Here is a 21533-nt window from a genome sequence, read left to right as displayed (position 1 = left end):
ATCTATAGTTTGTAAACGGTTGTTCGTATATTTGTGGAGTAAAAGAAATGTTGTTTTTCAAACAAGCAGGAAAAAACACAATTTAGGGCCAAGATAAATCTGTGTGGATCATTCTTTAGTAATGTTAAAATTACGCTTTTTGTACATGGACCATAGGTCATTGTGAACCAGTGTTGTCTGCAGATACCATCGATTACCAACCGTAAGGCAACCATTACTGAAATGCAAGGATTTTAAAAGACAGTGAGAATTTGTGCAATTGTATTTCCTGGACGAGAGAGTAACGCTCAGTGAGAGTACAAAGAACAGTGTAGTCATGTAAATGTGAGGGGCAAAACATTTTGAGTACAGTGTTTTGTATTCGCTGTCACTCTATAAGCATATGATACAATTCATGGAGACAATACAGCAGAACACGCTAACCAACACTTAAGTATGTATTCTCCTGTTGCATCTGTACTCATGTCCGTCTAAACTGATGCCTTTTCATAATTTTGTTCTAATATTTCACTAATGGTTAGTTTTCATGATAATTCAAAGCAGTTTTACCTTAACATCCCTTGTGGCCAGACAACATCTGAGCAGAACTCAAACACTATGAGCTCATTCTATTATGAGCTTTTCAGGTCATGTCTCTCGTAGACCTGCAAAGAAAACACCAACATTTCAGGATGTAAGAAAGTACTCAAACAGTATTCCACATTGACAGAAATATTTTTTTGAAGTTCAGATTGGCTATAATACCTACCTCATTATGTGCTACATGTGAAATCAAAGACTGTGAGTAATGAAATGCACTGTAACCGACACTTCTTCTCTACATCCAGAATTTCAAATGGGCACATAATGCATGAGGTTTTGGTGTTGACGTTCCCCTTGCACAAAACATGGAGGTACCTTGCACTGCAGCTGCAAGTAGTCAACAATGGAAAGCAAAATGACTGAAATCAATGCTGCTAAAAAATTTAACCCTTGCAGGCATGAATGCTGAATACATTTCAGCGGTTTTTCACTATTTTCTCAGGACCCAGATGACCCATTGAACTCAAACTTACGTATATTTTGGATTACACTGCCAGTATAACTGTTTTGTTAGCAAGAAACTTGGATGGACTCATACGTGGTAAGCAGATAGTAAGTTTAACTTTCTAATTATGCAAAGATTGAAGCCAACAATGCCTCGCTGACTATTGAGGTTGAAAGGTTGGAGCCTGCTAGTCAAAGTGTTTCCGAGTCCAGGCATAAAAACTTTAGTGGGATCTTTGAAACTCTAGAGCAGTGTCTTACCAACTCGACTACCAAGATTGCCTGGTAGCTCAAGGTAGTTCTAATCCTAAGTTTAGCAGCAAGGTCTGTGATGCTTCAAGATGTTAAATTTGCATCGCCTTAAAATTACAAATTACAAATTTTCGCTGTACACCGTTTACTCAGCACTGTTTACTCAGTATTTTTTCTACGAGTCCTGTAAAAAAATGTGATTGTTTAATATTGTCGTAACACAGGGGCAAACAGTGAAAACATCAAACTTTAGTCCAATCAAATAAGATGTAACTTCACACCGGTGTACGCACCACGCACAGTACAGACGCCGCTGTAAACCAACTGGTATATATACCGGTTGGTTTACAGCGGCGTCTTTTCGGAGCAAATTATGCGACTGCCTTGAGCTTGCGTTGCTCTTTGCATTAGGCATACACAAAATGGACCTGCTCCACTCTTTGTGTGGAGGCATTAATTTGAACTATTATTCTAGAGGGGCGGACATGCATGCATCAATCCACTTCATTATTCTTAATACCATTTATTTGATTAAAAATACATAAATCAACTTTAGAAGCTGGGCTGTTGTACTTTATCAGTCCACATGTTTATTATTTCCGTACAACCTATATCCCTGTGAAGCAATGACTCGTTCCATCATGCAGTGTGTGTGTGCCATGTGTGTCATTGTGCTGTAAAACCAATAATTTAGCAGTTTTTAACAAAAGAAAAACACCAAATTATAAACCTCTATATCAAAAGTACAGTTTTCCACCACCTGAATACATTGTCTTCCTAGACCTGCATGTATCTTCAAGTTCCATTAAGTTTAGGAAAATCACTGTAGAAATGCCGATAAATCCCAGAATGATATTTTGATCGAATGGGGTGAGTGTTTCTTGGCATTGAGAAAGCACCGTCTCGAGCACTCGTAAACTTGCACTGGCACACACTGGGTTTTTCATTCTGCCCTCCCATGCTACTAGTTACTATTTATAGCAATCGTGCATTACATTATTGCAAAAAAGTTGCGTTGCATAATTGGGAAGCGACTTAGTAAAGTTGAATAGTGACAGTCAATGTGAAACTATAGGAAAGTAAACAATGGTTACTCCCCATGAAGAGTAATACTAATACACCTATCAATTGTAAGACGCACCACTTGACCCCGGGGAGGATGCGTCACTGTCCACATGCGAGTCGGATTTGTGTGTCCAAGACCCACACTGATTAAAGAAAATGACACACTTGTTGCAGATTTGGACGGTCCTCCAACTGATTTTTTGACTAACCAACCGCGGAAAACAACGCACATTACCGACGCACATAAAGTCTCGTTGACCTACGCAGGCGCAGTGAATACAAAGTAATTCAACCTTACAGCTACAAGAGCGAGTTTCGCTGTTTTGCAAGTGCATGCACCATTTGAGGTGTTCGAGGTGGTACCGCTCGATTTTCGAGACGAGCGGGACCCAGCGCACTAGCTATTAAAACGCACAGAAAACAGAGTGGGGTCCTAATAACCGCAAGTCAAAGCACATCGTGCACGTGTGTACACGATGGTGCACAATCTTCAAATTGCTCGATACACAATTGGAACTGCCTGTTCTGCATAGCGCAAGTTATAAATTGTGCACAAAATTGTTGCGCAAATTTGTTGATTGCGCTCGACCGATGAGCGACAGCGGATGCGTGTTTTGCTGCAAAATAAACGATCGCAATCACGATAGCGGCTAATTAGATCGAGCAAAACACAGGTTGTGGCTTTGAAAGGTTGGAATGTCTGCAAATACCAACATCATACGGAGGCAGGGAGGGAAAGTTGGCTTCATTATTTGATTCTCCACCAAATAAACAAAAACATCGAAGGAACATGGCGTACCTCGACGCACATCTTAAAGATTTTTTGACTGACGACTAATGGATTTTGATGTACCCACCATCACTTTATTGAGAGTAAAGGTGCAGACTTGACGCAACCTCCCCAGGGGTCAAGTTGTGCGTCTTACAATTGATAGGTGTACAATTTGATACACCCAGGGCCCAGGTCGGAATTCATCAACAAACAATTAGGCCTATGAACTGAGAAAATAATAGTCCTATTTTTATAAGTAATAACTCAAAAAGAATGTTTGGAATAAATGGTTTAGAATGTTCAATTAGGATCGTAATTATTAGATCTCACTTACTCTGAAGTCGATCGTGGCTCGTTTTAGGGACTACTGCTAAAATACCGGTAACATGTACATTGTCCATGTACATACATACATGTATATGTAAACCACAACGTGAGAGGAGACCATGGGAAGCTTCGCTTGACTACATTGTAATACTAATGTCATAGTCTGGCCCGTCAATGTGTCATGACCGTAGTTTGGAGGCAGCTTAAAAAGTACACGTATCATGAAAACAGTTCAAGGAAGTGCCAAATGGTTTTACGGAAGTGTATTTTGACAGGGATATTAAAAAACCAAAGATATACCTTTTCTCTGTAGAATTTCGAACTGCATCATGCAGACGGTTTTCCTTGCAGCTGACACTTGCGGTTTTACGAAGACGGCTTATTTTTAAATCCCGATTATAAGGTTTTCAGCCCAACTGCCGTTACCCAGTGGTGGGAAACGTTAGCCAATCACCAAGAGAGGGCGCTCTCCACCACGTAATGTCAGAGCCGTAAAAAATGTCAACAACTTAGGAAAAGGAGAAGCATTAGTGACGGCCACTGACAGCAAATACCTTGTGTTTTGCGTGTTTTTGATTTTGTATTTGATTTAGCCAAATTGTATTTTGTTTCTCATAACACAATTATGTCAGCGATATTTTTTGCCCTAAAAATAATTATCAAAACGTGGGATTAAAACCGGCCCTTGTGATGTTTTAATTGTTTTGTGTTTTATTTGTTTTGTCCCTTATGGAGGTACATGCTTTTTACGGTGAATTATGATGTTTTTTTTGTGAATTTCAGCCACCCGCCCTTATGTTTAACCAACTAATTTCATCAAAATGCTGGATGGGATTTTTTCGCCATTAAACACGCTGGACTGTTTTGCGCATTACAGCCTATGATCTAAGTGTTGAAACTCTCCCTAAAACAGGCATACCTGGTCCAAATAGACCCAAAACACAATACTGGGCCCGTTGTTCTTGTTTATGTTAATCTCCTCTTGACATCTGACGCATTTTGGGGCCAAAACTAGATCGTACAAAATGTTTAGATGCCGTTGTCGCATGCAATTATATGTCTTCTATGCAATACTATCCGGAGGACATATTGCGTGAAGAGGTTTGTTCCTAGAGCAGCGTGAACATGAACGCGGTCACAAATTGTGTCGTTTGTCGTTAAAATTTCGCGAGATGCAATAAGCCCAAAGTGACAATAAACAAAACACTTTTTTGACGTTCACGTTTAGTGCCCCCGTAGTGCGCAGCCTACTGACCAGAAAGTTTACAAGACCAATTCAGATGAGAATAAGCAAAAAAGAGACTTACGCTCTTACCGCCCCCCCCCCCCCCCCCCGAAAAAAAACCGAAAACAGTCTTAAGATTTGTGGCACACAGCATGTTCCGAAAACTCGCTTTACTTATAGTGCTGTAGCAACGCTATGTATATCGTGGGACGTGACAATGTCATTTTTGACGATGTTTTTTAAAAAGGAAATGCAAGCATTATGAATGTATATTGAGTGTGAGGGGAAAGTTTTGGTAGTGTAGTACAAAAGAAACTTTAGTTATTGGTGGCTAACGGTCAGTTCCACCTATCAACTCTGATTTGAAAAACGTGTAGCGTTAAGGAGGCCCAAACTATTAGACCCCTATAAGGCTCACGGGGGAGCCTTGTAGTTTCTAGAAGTATGCATAAGGTACGTCGTCTAACCCAAAACGAGGTGGGCGCAGCCACTGCAAGTAGTGGCGGACGTGCGAAATAGCTCCATTTTGGGTTAGAATTATGACGCCATGCATAAATATTGAGAGAGGCGTATAACACCCTCCCCCACATTACATTTCGAAATATCTGTGTAAAGCGGCATCCCGCTAGTTACCGTTAATTCTGTTCATCTATGCAAAGTTAACAATCACAGTGCCAACTGTTGCTTTGGTAAAAATTGGTAAAGATTGATGTAAAACTACCACTCCTTTGTTATCACAATAAGGGTTAAAATTTGGAAGTGGTTCTGTAGAACTAAGCGCATCAACTTGTCAGTCAATTTAGGATGAATTGCCTATATTCATGTTTTTAGGAAAGGACCATGCAATACTACATTTAAAATAGTAATACAAATCTTCAGGAATCCACACTTTTTGTGTGAGAAAAGACTCAGAATTGTAGATTCATTTTAAACTACAGATGTACTAGTCTTCAGCTCGTACATTCTATTCAATTATTAATAAATACCTTTGACGGTTTCAAGTCTCTGATTGGTCAAAACCCGGTCACGTGTGGGAGTGTTAACGGTGGTATAAAGACCGGCTTTGGAAATAGCAAAATAGTGGCCACTAAATCAGTGGCCACTGTATCGCACGCTTGTTTATATCTCTATAAGTTTCATTGCAACTTTGCGCAATTCACGTTCGCGCGCTAAAAATGTATACATTTTGAGTGCGTGCGTGTAACATGTGCGCGTGTATACACTGACACCCATTGATCTCCATTATACTGACTGGATAGGGCATTGTGTTATGAGAAACAAAATACAATTTGGCTAAATCTAAATACAAAATCAAAAACACGCAAAACACAAGGTATTTGCTGCCAGTGGCCGTCACTCATGCTTCTCCTTTTCCTAAGTTGTTGACATTTATTTTTACGGCTCTGACATTACGAGGTGGAGAGCGCCCTCTCTTGGTGATTGGCAGATAGTCTAAAGTTTCCCACGTTGAACAACAGTGAAGCTTCGGCGCAGCGGCGGGAAACACGGTAGTCGGATCCCAGTCTCCATTCATGTATTTACTTCGTGTGCGCATGATGGTTACACCACTGGGTAACGGCAGTTGGGCTGAAAACCTTAATCGGGATTTAAAAATAAGCCGTCTTCGTAAAACCGCAAGTGTCAGCTGCAAGGAAAACCGTCTGCATGATGCAGTTCGAAATTCTACAGAGAAAAGGTATATCTTTGGTTTTTAATATCCCTGTCAAAATACACTTCCGTAAAACCATTTGGCACTTCCTTGAACTGTTTTCATGATACGTGTACTTTTTAAGCTGCCTCCAAACTACGGTCATGACACATTGACGGGCCAGACTATGACATTAGTATTACTATGTAGTCAAGCGAAGCTTCCCACGGTCTCCTCTCACGTTGTGGTTTACATATACATGTATGTATATACATGGACAATGTACATGTTACCGGTATTTTAGCAGTAGTCCCGGATAACTTTCCGTATGGCGCCACCACCTTTTCACTCATTTTTACAAAAAGGGATATATCAATCAGGTAAATTAGATACTATATTATTTTATTTCGAATGAAAAAGTGGTGGCGCCATACCGAAACTTTTCCACCATTTATTCCAAACATTCTTTTTGAGTTATTACTTATAAAAATAGGACTATTACTTTCTCAGTTCATAGGCCTAATTGTTTGTTGATGAATTCCGACCTGGGCCCTGGGTGTATCAAAATGTACACCTATCAATTGTAAGACGCACAACTTGACCCCTGGGGAGGGTGCGTCAAGTCTGCGTCTTTACTCTCAATAAAGTGATGGTGGGTACATCAAAATCCAATAGTCGTCAGTCAAACAATTTTTAACATGTGCGTCGAGGTACGCCATGTTCCGTCGATGTTTTTTGTTTATTTGGTGAAGAATCAAATAATGAAGCCAACTTTCCAGCTCCCTGTCTTCGTATGATGTTGGTATTTGCAGACATTCCAACCTTTCAATGCCACAACCTGTATTTTGCTCGATCTAATTAGCCGCTATTGTGATTGCGATCGTTTATTTTGCAGCAAAACACGCATCCGCTGTCGCTCATCGGTCGAGCACAATCAACAAATTTGGGCAACAATTTTTTGCGCAGTTTATAACTTGCGCTATGCAGAACAGGCAGTTCCAATTGTGTATCGAGCAATTTGAAGATTGTGCACCATCGTGTACACATGTGCACGGTGTGCTTTGAATTGCGGTTATTAGGACCCCACTCTGTTTTCTGTGCATTTTAATATCTAGTGCGCTGGGTCCAGCTCGTCTCGAAAATCGAGCGGTACCATCTCGAACACCTCAAATGGTGCATGCACTTGCAAAACCGCGAAACTCGCTCTCGTAGCTGTAAGGTTGAATTACTTTGTATTCACTGCGCCTGCGTTGGTCATAGAGACTTTATGTGCGTCGGTAATGTGCGTTGTTTTCCGCGGTTGGTTAGTCAAAAAATCGTTCGGAGGACCGTCCAAATCTGCAACAAGTGTGTCATTTTCTTTAATCAGTGTGGGTCTTTGGACTCACAAATCCGACTCGCATGTGGACAGTGACGCATCCTCCCCGGGGTCAAGTGGTGCGTCTTACAATTGATAGGTGTATTAGTATTACTCTTCATGAGGAGTAAACATTGTTTACTTTCTTATAGTTTCACATTGACTGTCACTATTCAACTTTACTCTTCCCAATTATGCAACGCGACTTTTTTGCAATAATGTAATGCACGATTGCTATAAATAGTAATTAGTAGCATGGGAGGGCAGAGTTAAAAACCCAGTGTGTGCCAGTGCAAGTTTACGAGTGCTCGAGACGGTGCTTTCTCAATGCCAAAAAACACTCACCACATTTGATCAAAATATCATCCTGGGATTTATCGGCATTTAAACAGTGATTTTCCTAAAATTAAAGGAACTTGAAGATACATGCAGGTCTAGGACGACAATGTAATGAGGTGGTGGACAACTGTAGTTTTGGTATAGAGGTTTATAACTTGGTGTTTTTCTTTTGTTAAAAACTGCTAAATTGTTGGTTTTACAGCACGTTGACACACACGGTACACACACACTGCATGATGGAACGAGCCATTGCTTCACAGGGATATAGGTTGTACAGAAATAATAAACATGTGGACTGATAAAGTACAACACCTCAGCTTCTAAATTTGATTTATATATTTTTAATCAAAAATTTGATATTAAGAATAATGAAGTGGATTGATGCATGCATGTCCGCCCCTCTAGAATAATATTTCAAATTAATGCCTCCACACGAAGAGTGGAGCAGGTCCATTTTGTGTACGCCTAATGCAAAGCGAAACGCAAGTTGCAGTGTCAACTAACCGCGTATGATACCTCAACTGTAGCCTTGCTCAAGGCAGTCGCATAATTCGCTCCGAAAAGACGGCGCTGTAAACCTACCGGTATATATACCGGTTGGTTTACAGCGGCGTCTGTACTGTGCGTGGTGCGTGTAATCACACCGGTGTGAAGTTACATCGTATTTGATTGGACTAAAGTTTTGAAGTTTTCACTATTTGCCCCTGTGTTACGACAATATTAAACAATTACACTTTTTTACAGGACTCGTAGGGAAAATACTGAGTAAACAGTGCTGAGTAAACGGTGTACAGCTAAAAACGAAAATTTGTAATTTGTAATTTTTAAGGCGATGCAAATTTAAAATCTTAAAGCATCACAGACCTTGCTGCTAAACTTATGATTAGAACTACCTTGAGCTACCAGGCAATCTTGGTAGTCGAGTTGGAGTTTCAAAGGCTCCAACCTTTCAACCTCAATAGTCAGCGAGGCATTGTTGGCTTCAATCTTTGCATAATTAGAAAGTTAAAATTACTAGCTGCTTACCATGTATGACTCCAACCAAACTTCTTGCTAACAAAACAGTTACTGGCAGTGTAATCCACAATTTACGTAAGTTTGAGATCAATGGGTCATCTGGGTCCTGAGAAAATAGTGAAAAACCGATGACACACTTTATAAGCGCTTAAATGTTTTCAGCATTCGTGCCTGCAAGGGTTAAATTTTTTAGCAGCATTGATTTCAGTCATTTTGCTTTCCATTGTTGACTACTTGCAGCTGCAGTGCAAGTTGCCTCCATGTTTTGTGCAAGGGGAACGTCAACACCAAAACCTCATGCAATATGTGCCCATTTGAAATTCTGGATGTAGAGAAGAAGTGTAGGTTACAGTGCATTTCATTACTCACAGTCTTTGATTTCACATGTAGCGCATAATGAGGTAGGTATTATAGCCAATCTGAACTTCAAAAAAATATTTCCATAAATGTGGAATACTGTTTGAGTAATTTCTTACATTCTGAAATGTTCGTGTTTTCTTTGCAGGTCTACGAGAAATATGACCTGAAAAGCTCATAGTAGAATGAGCTCATAGTGTTTGAGTTCTGCTCAGATGTTGTCTGGCCACAAGGGATGTTAAGGTAAAACTGCTTTGAATTATCATGAAAACTAACCATTAGTGAAATATTAGAACAAAATTATGAAAAGGCATCAGTTTAGACGAACATGAGTACAGATGCAACAGGAGAATACATACTTAAGTGTTGGTTAGCTTGTTCTGCTGTATTGTCTCCATGAATTGTATCATATGCTTATAGAGTGACAGCAAAACAAAACACTGTACTCAAAATGTTTTGCCCCTCACGTTTACATGACTACACTGTTCTTTGTACTCTCACTGAGGGTTACCCTATCGTCCAGGAAATACAATTGCACAAATTTATAAGTCTCACTGTCTTTTAGAATCCTTGCATTTCAGTAATGGTTGCCTTACGGTTGGTAATCGATGGTATCTGCAGACAACACTGGTTCACAATGACCATTGGTCCATGTACAAAAAGCGTGGTTTTAACACTACTAAAGAATGATCCACACAGATTTATCTTGGCCCTAAATTGTGTTTTTTCCTGCTTTTTTGAAAACAACATTTTGTTTACTCAACAAATATACGAACAACCGTTTACAAACTATAGATAGCATTTTATTGGGACCCTATGTGTTTTGTATATGTGTAAATGTAAAAAGAGGTAGCTTCAAGATGATATACAAGTAGGGGGTATGAGAGCACAATGGCACAGTTTGTGTTATCACCAAGCCACATTTTAAAAACAAAAATCTTATTGAAAAACAGAGGGGTTTGATCTTAAAAGAACAAAAGCAACACTCCTGTCAACAACAAGTTGTTGTGGAAAGTCAAATACTACCCTACTACATGGAAGAGCACATATATGGGGGCATCAGTTCATGCTGTTATCCTTGCTCTTCACAAAAATCTGTTAAAAATCCAGGTCAGTTAAATCTATGTTCAAAATCTTTGTTTGCAGATATGGTTGATCATCATTATTTGTGTCAAGGTCGGTTCTGCACTCAAGCTTGCAAGAAGAAGATTAGACTCGGGTCAGTGCATTGTATCAATGAGAATATGTGGTTTTATTGTTTACGCGTAATTTACACAATGTGGTTAAATGGACCATGCAATCGCCACAGAAAACATAATATCAAAGATCTCATGAGAGGCGTTGTTTGGAGATGATGGAGTCTTTCGTGTGTATGTTGGTGAAGAGAGCAATTCTATGCACGTCAGCACCCCTAAAGAGCGTGCCTATGAAGACACAACTATTTTACTTGCCAAATCTGTAGGTAATAAGGGAGTTCATGCTTTTGTGGAGAGCTCATTAAGCCGAAAAATGTGCAAGGTTGTTTTGGTGTAATTTTAAGAACAAATTTGAAGCTAGGCTCACTCGATTAACATCGTCGATGATGTTCGCGTCGGTTTGTGTTTTTTTACCGATAGGCATGACCATGAGTCCACAAAATTCATCCATCGAACAACTTTAGTATAAAATCGCGATAGGTCAGACAACTCGTCTCTCGGACAACTAGACAGACTGACAACTCGATAGGTAAGACAACCCAACCTCGAACAACTTGACACTCTGACAACTCGCCGCTTGTATTGTACGCACGGTAAATTTTTTGAGCAAAAAGTTATTCAAAATTTCACCAAAACGAGTGGGCAAACTTGTCGTGGTAAGTACTCCCCACAAAAGAGCTACTGTAAGTGACATCGGGGGAAAGTTTTGTCATAAAAATGTGGGTTTTTATTGGGAAAACAGTTTCCACGCCTTGGACTAAAAAAAAGGCTCTACTGGGGCTATTTTGGGTAATTTGAAACAGTGATAATTTCAGAAGGCAAAATGTTTACTGTCTTTGTGATAACAAAAAAATGTGATGTACATGTATGTCTATGTTTTCCCTGCTGCCCGCTCAGCTGTTTTGGCAAGAAAATCTGTAATCCAAGTTACTAAGAAAAGCTGGCCTCACATATAAAAATAAAAATTGTGTTTAGAAACTTTATAATTATATATAGTTACATGAAAAATAACAAATTTAGATACATGTACTTGAATAACTGAAAAATCAACAGGTTGTTTCTTGAATAATAACAAACTACTGAACACAAGACAAAGTTTACACAAGTAATATGGCGAGAAAGAGTGTTTCTTAAGCTTTAAATTGATACATAACTTGTTCTAACATGCGACGGTCGACAACAAAGTGTTTCATAAATTTCAAAATTTTCTTTGTCCAAACGTCAAAAATTCACATGAAAACATCAAACCCATGTGCTGTGGAAGCACTTACCTCTTCCTTTGGAAAGTTTAGACTGCTATATATGTGATTTCTCAGCCAAGTCAAAATTGTCATGAAACTCAGGGAAATGTGTGTGTGACTGTAGCACAGGGATGTGGGATACATTTTTAGTATGTAGACGGCCAAAGGGGATAAGCTTTGAAGAACAAAAAAGGCAAAAAAACCTCCTACAGGACATCCTCTAGGTCCGCATTTGTAGTGGGTTCTCTACGCTCTTCCTCAGAGAACCTCTTGGCCAAATATTGCACTGTCTTTAAGCTGGTTCACTACTCGTTTTCTGCTGCTCCTTAAAATGTATGGAACTCATTACCATCACATTTTCGCCATGTAACTATACTCAGACAGTTCCCAAGAAAGTACCGGAGACTCATTTTTACCAAAATGCTTGACTGGTGTCTCATATGAAAGAATTTGTGAAAACAATCACTTTCAAATGGTAAAAAAACAATGAGACCGAACGTTGAATTTAATTGGTGTTTTAACTTGCTGCCCTGAAAAGCTCATAAGAGATAACGCCATTAAATTTGATGTTTTATGAAAATTAAGTTATTTACCATGGGGTTTTCTTGGTCGACAGAATCTCAGTCACCTTGTGATCATAGTCAAGGGAGGATATGACCACAGTGTTGTTACTCTTGTCGGCTTACAATGTACGTGATGTGGTTGGTTTTGGTTCATGAGGTTGGAGCTCAGATGGTGACATATTGTTGCCTGTGGTTGTCTTTTGGTAGGGACTTCTTGAGGATCACAAGATCTGGATTTTGTTTGTGGTTTCTCGGTACTGTAGTCTGGCCTTCTTGACGAGTTTAAGGATCTGCATACAGACTTGATAGGTTGAAGGTTAGGGTTTGCTTTAGGGCTTAGGTATAGGTAGGGTTGTGATCATGTCCACATCTGATCACGACCTGAAGGTAATTGAAATTCTGTCGACCTACACTTTCAGACGTTTACCAATAAACCCCACTGCGGCCATGGATCATTCTTCAACACCAATTCAAGCAACAACTTAGTCACTATCAAAAAGGACATTCACGTCAGTCAATCTGACATTCTTGTTTTTACAATAGCAAATGGGAGAAGGCAAGATTGATATGGACAGAAATTACGATGAATACCAGTTCAGTGCAATTTAGATGAGGAAACAAACAAAGCCTCAAGTTGTGTACATGCTTTGTTGCAATTTGTTTGGGTCGCATACAATTTCTTGGGAGCTCCTGGTATATGGGGTTTATTTATCAAGAATAGGTCTTCTATTTTTTCGTTTTGCAAAAAGTAACAAAAGTAAAAATTCATTTGTTGATTTTTATTTATTCATTTTTTTTCTTCAAATTTGTATGCATTCTCAAATGCTTGCACTTCAGGTATCACAACTTACATATATAAAATAACAAACCTGTGAAAATTAGGCTCAGTCACTCATTGGTGTCGGGAGACAATAACAGGTAATTCCACCCTTGTTTCCGCACGTTTCAGATTTTCATGACATAGGTTTTTCATGGAATTATATTTCAAAGGGACTCTTTCACCATTAACTTCTGTAAGCCTTATAAGTTATCTGTAAATCTGTGAACTTTAAATTTCTGTTCTGTGTAGAAAGTGTCCAATGGCTTTAAAGACATTGGACACTATTGGTAATTGTCAAAGACCAGTTTTCTCACTTGGTGTATCTCAACATATGCATAAAAAACAAACCTGTAATAATGTGAGCTTGACACGGTTGTCAGAGTGGCGAGAAAGAAAAAGAACCCTAGTCACACAGTAATCTGCTTTCAGATGCTTGATTTCGAGGCCTTATACTCTAAATCTGAGGTCTCGAAATCAAATTCCGTTTCTCACAATGTTTTATACTATCAATGTCTCCCCATGACTCGTTACCAAGTGAGGTTTTATGAGAATAATTATTTTGAGTAATTATCAATAGTGTCAAAAACTTCAAATGCGTTCAGCACAGTACTCAAAGTAAATCGTGGGGGGCCTCTTGTATGTTTGTACGCGCTAAAAAAAAAGAGGAGTTTTTAACCTCTTTCCCTTTGTTTCAGTTAATCATACCACTTTGTGTTTCTCCTTGTACATTATTTGAACTAACGGTTCTATGAACATGGCCCTTCAAAGTAGTAAAGCATAGCTTATGCTCTTTTCAGATGTATAAAAAAATGCCAAGTGTAAAAAAAAAAACTACTCATTTTGCTTGAACACATCACATGATGGCATAGGGAGACCACCAGCAAAGATCGCAGTACTGAAAATTTACAAATTGTGAAAATACAATGCAGGGTGATTAGGGTGGATCCACTCTCAGCCCCTTTCTGTCCCGATAAATGCGACCCTACTCGGCCTGAGTCATCGTCAATACTATTCCACATTCATTAAATCCCTACCAACCGAACCTTCCCAAATTCACCACACCTACATTCCTACATACCATGTTCTCAATGTGCCCATTCACAATACCCAAACCAAACCAAATATCAAGTCCAAATAAGGAACTCTCTGAACCTAGACATATTTTTACTGCTGGTGCCAAAATACAACTTAAAAAGAACTGGGCTGCTTGACCAACTCTCCGCAAACTAAAAAGAGACTATAGAATTTGGCGCTACCAAAAACTAAACAAGTTACACCAAATGGTAACACTTTTACACGCAGGCTCCAAGCTTTGATCCTCGGCAGTCAGCGAGGCATTTTTGGCTTCAGACTATGCATAAATAACTCACTATCTGCTTACCACTGCTGAGTCCATCCAATCGACTTTAAAGTGTCCTTTTGGTTAAAAATCTTTGTTCTGACACCTGGTTAAAGTGTTTGGTCAAGGTCTTGGTTTAAGTGGTAAGGCTAGGTTTAGTGTTAGGGTGGGGTGAGGGTTAGGGTAGGGTATGGGAGGGTATGGGTTTGGGCTAGGGTTAGGTTGGGCTAGGGTACGTAGGTTAGATCATTGGGGTGTCAGATCATTGATGTGCTAACTGATTGATTTGGATACACTAAAAAGGTCATGAATTGCAGCATGGACTCGCACTTATATCGACGAACCAATCCTTTTGCAGGTAATAATTGTTTTTCAATATTTAGCATGCGAATCCACACAACACAATCAACATAAGCAAATCTGAGAAGGTATGTTCATCATCAAGGACCAAATTTGGTCATTGCTTAGCAAACAGCAAGCAACTAAATTTTCCAGCAAACATTGTTACGATCCTGGACAGTCAAGTTAGAGCATGCCAACAGCACTGGAATACATTTAATCTGATAATCATTGAAAAGCGCAATACCTACATGTAGACCACTGTCCAATACATCTGGCTTTCGCGCAGACACATGCAAAACAGCAGCAAATGATCAGTTCCCTGTTGCCACTAACGGTACATAGCTACAACGCGTCATGGGCTTGGTAAATTACATGGGTAAAATAGGTTTAACTCTAACCCGAATTCAAAAACCACGAACAATTGAATATATTCTTTGTGTTGACATAACGTCTGTTTGATCTTTACTTTTAGTCATTAAAGTGCGCGTCCCGGTTGACCTTTGTCATGCCCGTGTGCCACACAGACATCTTTGTCACTCCAAGCTAGTCAATGTTTTGCCCTCTAGCAGCAAATCACACAAAAACTGGCGCTACAACCAAAAAGCTATTTTCATAGTATATTACCACAAAAATTAGTATGTTAGTGACCTATTTTATAAACCTTGCTTATATTTTAGAACTGGGCTGTTATCGTGACTTATTTTTGTGAAAAATTAAAGGAACATTACAGAATTGGTTTTGCTAGCTAAAAAGTTGTTGTCAGTGTCAGCACTTTATGTATCTACCACAAACATAAACTGACAAACCTGTAGAAGTTTGAGATCGGTCCGCCATCGGAGTCACATGAAAATAGTGACAAAAATGACTAAAAATTTTGCATTGCATCTTATGCAAAACAAAAATGAATAAAACTCTCACTGAACGATGAACTCCAAACGCGAAATTAGATTATTTATTACTCATCAAATATGACACTTCAGACAGAAATATTTTAAGGTATGTTTTCTACCATCATCATCATTAGATCATGTAAGTTTTATGTAAATCTGTGATCTTCAGGAATTGTTAGAAATTGTGATGCAAGTTAAACAATAAAATAGCAACACATTGTTTTAATTAATCTTTAATGTTTAACACTTTATTTTGTAGAAAACAAAAATTCTATTTCTACTTTTCGTTGCATTTATTTTAAATAAATAAGACTTTTTTTAATACTTGTTTAGGTTTCACTGGGTTTTCAATGTTTAAAGGCACTGGACACCTTTGGTAATTTTGTTCTCACTAGTTGTATTCTGACACATGCCTTTATAGCAAATCTGTAACAATTTTGACTGAATTGGTCAGCAAAGCAAAGGGAATTATGACAAAAATCCTTGTTTGAACACATTTGTGTGTTTAAGAAATAAAATTCTCAAGGCCTGAAGTCTTTGAACATTTGAAAAATACATCGGAGGTAACCTATTCTCACAATGTTTGATACTATCAACAGCTCTCATTGGTTTATGTTAAGTAAGGTTTTATGCTTACTGTTATTTTGAGTAATAATAAACAGTGTCCAGTGCCTTCAGGCTACCCTAAAAAGCTTTATTTGGTTGAGCTGTTTTAATTCTGCTTCAAGATTGTTTGTTTCAGTAGTTGGCTTTCTGAATAAACTCCAGCAACTTAAAGAATCATTACAGAACTTGGTTTTACTAACAAAACCTTTGCTGGTTATGTATTATACCACAACTGACTCTTTGTAGAAGTTTGAGGTCAATCTGCCATCTGGGTCGAGATAAAATTGTGAAAAACCAATGACACACTCTGCATGATATCGACTACCAACCAAAACTTCATAAAATGCTCACTTTGCGGAAATTGTTTTTATATTAAATTTACTCATCAATATGACGCTTCAGACAGGAGCACTCTGTATAGCATAAGTTGCAAGTTCCTTAAATGCAATAAGTCTCATTCGACTTTCATGATAATTTTGTTTATGTTTTCTGCCATTGCATCAATGCCACAATGCCACTGATTACCTAATGTACCATTTTGTGGGTAAAAATCCATGTCAATATCAGTTACGGTAGCCTTGTCCTTTTTGTCTTGCCTAAAAGGGCGCACGATACTGCACAATCTTTGAGGTATCCATGGTACCACATTGATTCCCAAAATTGCAACATAGATTTTTCATCATGTACTCTTTATTTTACTTATCAAGTAAGAAAACCTGAAGGGAAACTGACTTGGTAGATCTTAAACAACTTAGGTTTGAACAAGGAAAAGTTTACTGGAGCGGCCCGCTTCAGTACATTTTTCTTTGTTCAAGCCCCATTGCTTTATGTTACTTACAGGAATCATTGACAGTTAGACAATCAAAGATGCGCGAGAAGATTTGCGAAAAGATGGGCAGGGAGGCAGCCCAGCAAGGCCTAGTGCACAGGATGCTCAAGTGCCTTCTAGTGCCTTCTGATGCCAAGAAGCTTTTCTGTAGTGAAACCCTTTCCATCATCACGCAAGACACACATGGCAAGGTACACTCAAGTTTTTTGTTCTTCTAGATTTAATTAAGTTGAACCGTTTTCATTAAAATGACCTAGTTGTGGCACATTGAAGCCAACTTTGTGCGTCTGCCTTCTACACAAGTTTGGCAAGTCATTGGTGTCTTTAGGTATGCATGAATTTAATCTGCATTATGGAAAAAGCTTATTGCCTTCATGGAAGAAGTCGTTCCCAGTGGTGTATATTTTCACTGTGCAACTATTTCCCAGAATACCTAATTCTTGGTCTTAACCCCTGGAACTTTGAGTTTGAAACATCCTATAATGGATAGCTGGCGTGCTAGGCTTAAATTTTTTAGCAGCACTGATTTCAGTCCTTTTTGCTTTCCATTGTTGACAACTTGAAGCCGCAATGCAAGCTGCCTCAATGTTTTGTGCAAGGGGAACGTCAACACCAAAACCTCATGTATTATGTGCCCATTATTTGTACTCTTGGATGTAGAGAAGAAGTGTATGTAACAGTGCATGTCATCTCACAGTCTTTGATTTCACATGTAGTGCATAATGAGAAAGGTATTAAAGCCAATCTGAATTTCATAACATATTTCTATCAATGTTGAAATCGGTTTGAGTAATTTTCTAAATTCTGAATGTTGGTGTTTTCTTTGCAGGTCTACAAGAGACATGACCTGAAAAGCTCATAGTAGAATGAGAAGATGGAAAACCTCTTCAAATGTTTAGGTTCTGCTCAGATTTTGTTTGGCGATGAGGGATGTTCAGGTAATACTGATTTGAATTATCATGACAACAATGACCAATGGTCCATGTATAAAACAATACATTTATAACAGGACTGAAGAATGATCCATACCGATATATAGTCGATATAAATTGTGTTTTTTCCTTCTTTTTTGGAGAACAATATATTTTACTCCACAAATAATACGAACAACAGTTACATATTATAGATAGCCTTTGATTTGGACCCTTTGCGTTTTGTATGTGTAAATGTAGACTGAGGTAGCTTCAAGATGATATACAAGTAGGGGGTATGAGAAAACAATGGCACATGTGCAATTACCAAACCACATAATAAATGAAAATCTTTTTGAAAAACAGAGGGGTTTGATCTTAATAGAACAAAAGCCACACTCCTGTCAGCAAAAAAATAAAAATAAAAAATTCCACTCTCTACATGGAAGAGCGTATTTAACAGTTCATACTGTTGTAAATCTGTTCTGGTGACTGTTATCCTTGTTCATCACAAAAATCTGTTAAAAGTCCAGGTCAGTTAAATCTATGTTCAAAAACTTTATTTGCAGATATGGTTGATCATCACTATTTGTGTCAAGGTCGGTTCTGCACTTAAGCTTGCAAGAAGAAGATTGGAATCAGGTCCGTTCATTGTATCAATGAGAATGGGTCATTGTTATTGTTTATGCATAATTTACATGATGTTGTTAAATGGACAATGCAATCACCACAGAAAACATAATATCAAAGATATCATGAGAGGCGTTATTTGGAGATGATGGAATCTCCTTTTGTGTGTATGTTGGTGAAGATAGAGACTATGCATTCGTCAGAACCCCTAAAGAATGTGCCTATGAATATCATGAGAGGCGTTGTTTGCCAATATTAGTTATGGTAGCCTTGTTCTTTTTGTCTTGCCTTAAAAGGCGCACAATATGGCACAATCTTTAGGGAATCCATGTACCACATTGATTCCCAAAATTGCAACAAAGATTTTTCATCATGTACTCCTTACTTAACTTATCAAGTAGGAAAACCTGAAGGGAAACTGACTTGGTAGATCTTAAACAACTTAGGTTTGAACAAGGAAAAGTTTACTAGAGCGGCCCACCTCAGAACAATTTTCTCTGTTCAAACCCCATTACTTTACTTTAATTGCAGCAATCAATGAGAATGAGACATTTATAAGATGTGCGAGAAGATTTGCGACAAGATGTGCAGGGAGGCAGCCCAGCAGGCCTGATGGAAACACTGTTGAAGAGATTCAAGCCCTTAAAGAACCTTTTGATGCCAAGAAGCTTTTTTGTAGACACACAAGTTGCAGTCCTTCGAAAATTTAGGTTAACACAATTTAAGTTTTCTTTTACGTTCCAGGTTGTGTATGATTTTACTGTCCTTGTTTTTTAGAGTACTAAGGCCTTGTGTGCTATCAAATTTTGCCTAAAATGTTTGAAAGGGTAAACTGTAAAACTTTGCTCTTAAAAATTACAGTAATTTACTGTCAGCTGAGTTGCCAGTAAGTAACTGTGATTTTTACCGGCATTAGGGGCGAATTCAAAATTAAACAATCGGTAACTCGGGTAAATCTTCATTTTCCCCCGGGGTATTACGAGGCAAAAGGAAGTCGGACCATAATGAGCTAATTATCTACAGGTCAATGAACTCTTGGGGCCACAGGGAGCCAAGTTTACTTCTCTGATATCGCCGCCGGCAACCCTTTGGTTTGGCAGAGGCTCATTTAATTCGTAATTGATACTGTTCAACAATAGATAAGTGGAGTTTGCGGTCCATTGGTTTCTTTAGAACCAATGAGTACCTGAATAGATCAGCAGACCATTTATTGGAGCAGCCAGGCAGCTGTCACTAATCCGATCATCCCTTGCTGAAGTAATCCCACACAAAAATCTTGCCTTTTGTTAAGTTGTTAGGATACAAAATCCGCGGTCACCCAACCATGCCCAAGTTGACCCAGCATGTGCAGATGGATATTCATGACTCTATTGTTCGTATGCAAGCCTGTAAATACCCTGTATTACCTCGGGTGATTCTTAAAAAGCCCCCGAGTTACCGCTTGTTTAATTTTGAATTTGTCCCTTACTGTAAATAAACTTTAAAACAAACAAGTAAAAACCGATTTTGGAGTTTTAACACATTTCTATTATAGCACAACTAGCCAACTTGACGTAAAGTGATTTGTGTGTAAACGGATTTTGTACAGTATGCAGTTCATTTAATTAGGCATATTGAAGAATATTGATGTAAACACACTGCTTACTGCATGGATGTTTTGTTCAAGCTAAATCACCCAGCAGGTGAACTATTTTACAAAGATGTAACAGAAATGAGACAAACTCAGCTTCTTTGTGTTACCTGTGATCATCACTTGTCTAATCCATACAACAAAATTAGTAAAGGATCTTTTTCAAGTACAAAAGATTTTGAAATTTTGAAAAGCTTTGTGTGTTGGGCGCAAAAGCTAATGTACGCCAAATTGAATTATGTGGAACACAATTGGCATAGCTATTATTAACAGCGCGTATTACACACTGACCGATGCGAAAAAAACGCAAATGAAACAGTGTCACACTGTCTATACCTGGTAAATTAAGTTGCTTTAAACATAAGGGCATTTGTGAACGGGAATAAAAGAGTAGTGACTCGATATCTAAAGCGGACGTTTAAATCCTGGCAGGGTCGTTACGGTGCGATAAAGGCCCTCGCCTTCAGCTCAAGCCTTTATCACATGGCCACAACCCTGCCAGTTTTAAACGTCCGTTTAAGAACTCGTCGCCTACTCTTTGATTCCCTTCTTAATTTCATTGTGTATTCCAAATGTAGGGCAACAGATCATTGTATGTATTTGTTTTTCTTGTCCCAGTGCTAACTAAATTAACCATAATAATAACGTGGCCTTTGTGTACTTATCAAATTTGTACAAAGCTATTGGGTTAGTTACTAAAATTTGTACTTACCAAGGTTTGCCTGAAATTGTGTATTAGGTCTTGTGTACTGATAAGATTTTGCATGAAATTATTAAATTTGCCAGAAATTGTGTACAAGGCTATTGTACCTCAGCCTCCTTTACTAAAATTTTAACTTTGCCAAAAATGTTTGTACAGTGCTTTATATAGCCTTGTGTACTTATAAAACTTTGCCTGAAAAAGTGTTCAAATGTGCTACTTGTATAGCATTTGCTACAAAATGTGTACAAGGCTTGTGTGTTTGGAAATGTGTTTAAAGCCATTATACACTTTCCGTACAGAAAAAACACTTTGCCTGAAAATGTAAGAGCTAGTACTTACTAGACTGGTGCATATGCCTTGTGTAGTTGTTAAATGTTGCTTGAAAATGTTTACAAGGCCTCATGTACTTTTTCTCTTAAAATTATCAAATTCTGCCTGAAACTGTATC

General features: G+C 38.5%; 1 long non-coding RNA gene across 1 annotated transcript; it reads left to right on the top strand.

The window, feature by feature from the left end:
• The first annotated feature begins 6181 nt into the window (after positions 1–6181).
• Positions 6182–18142, top strand: LOC139935335 (uncharacterized). Its single transcript, XR_011785799.1, has 5 exons — positions 6182–6363; positions 9534–9628; positions 10532–10604; positions 17223–17402; positions 18041–18142. It is a non-coding gene; the product is annotated as an uncharacterized lncRNA (long non-coding RNA).
• Positions 18143–21533: the final 3391 nt, after the last annotated feature.

Source organism: Asterias amurensis, chromosome 3 (genome assembly GCF_032118995.1).
Source record: "Asterias amurensis chromosome 3, ASM3211899v1".
NCBI lineage: Eukaryota > Metazoa > Echinodermata > Asteroidea > Forcipulatida > Asteriidae > Asterias > Asterias amurensis.
The sequence above is the reverse complement of the archived record's forward strand: the minus strand, read 5'-3'. Positions and strand labels throughout refer to the sequence as shown.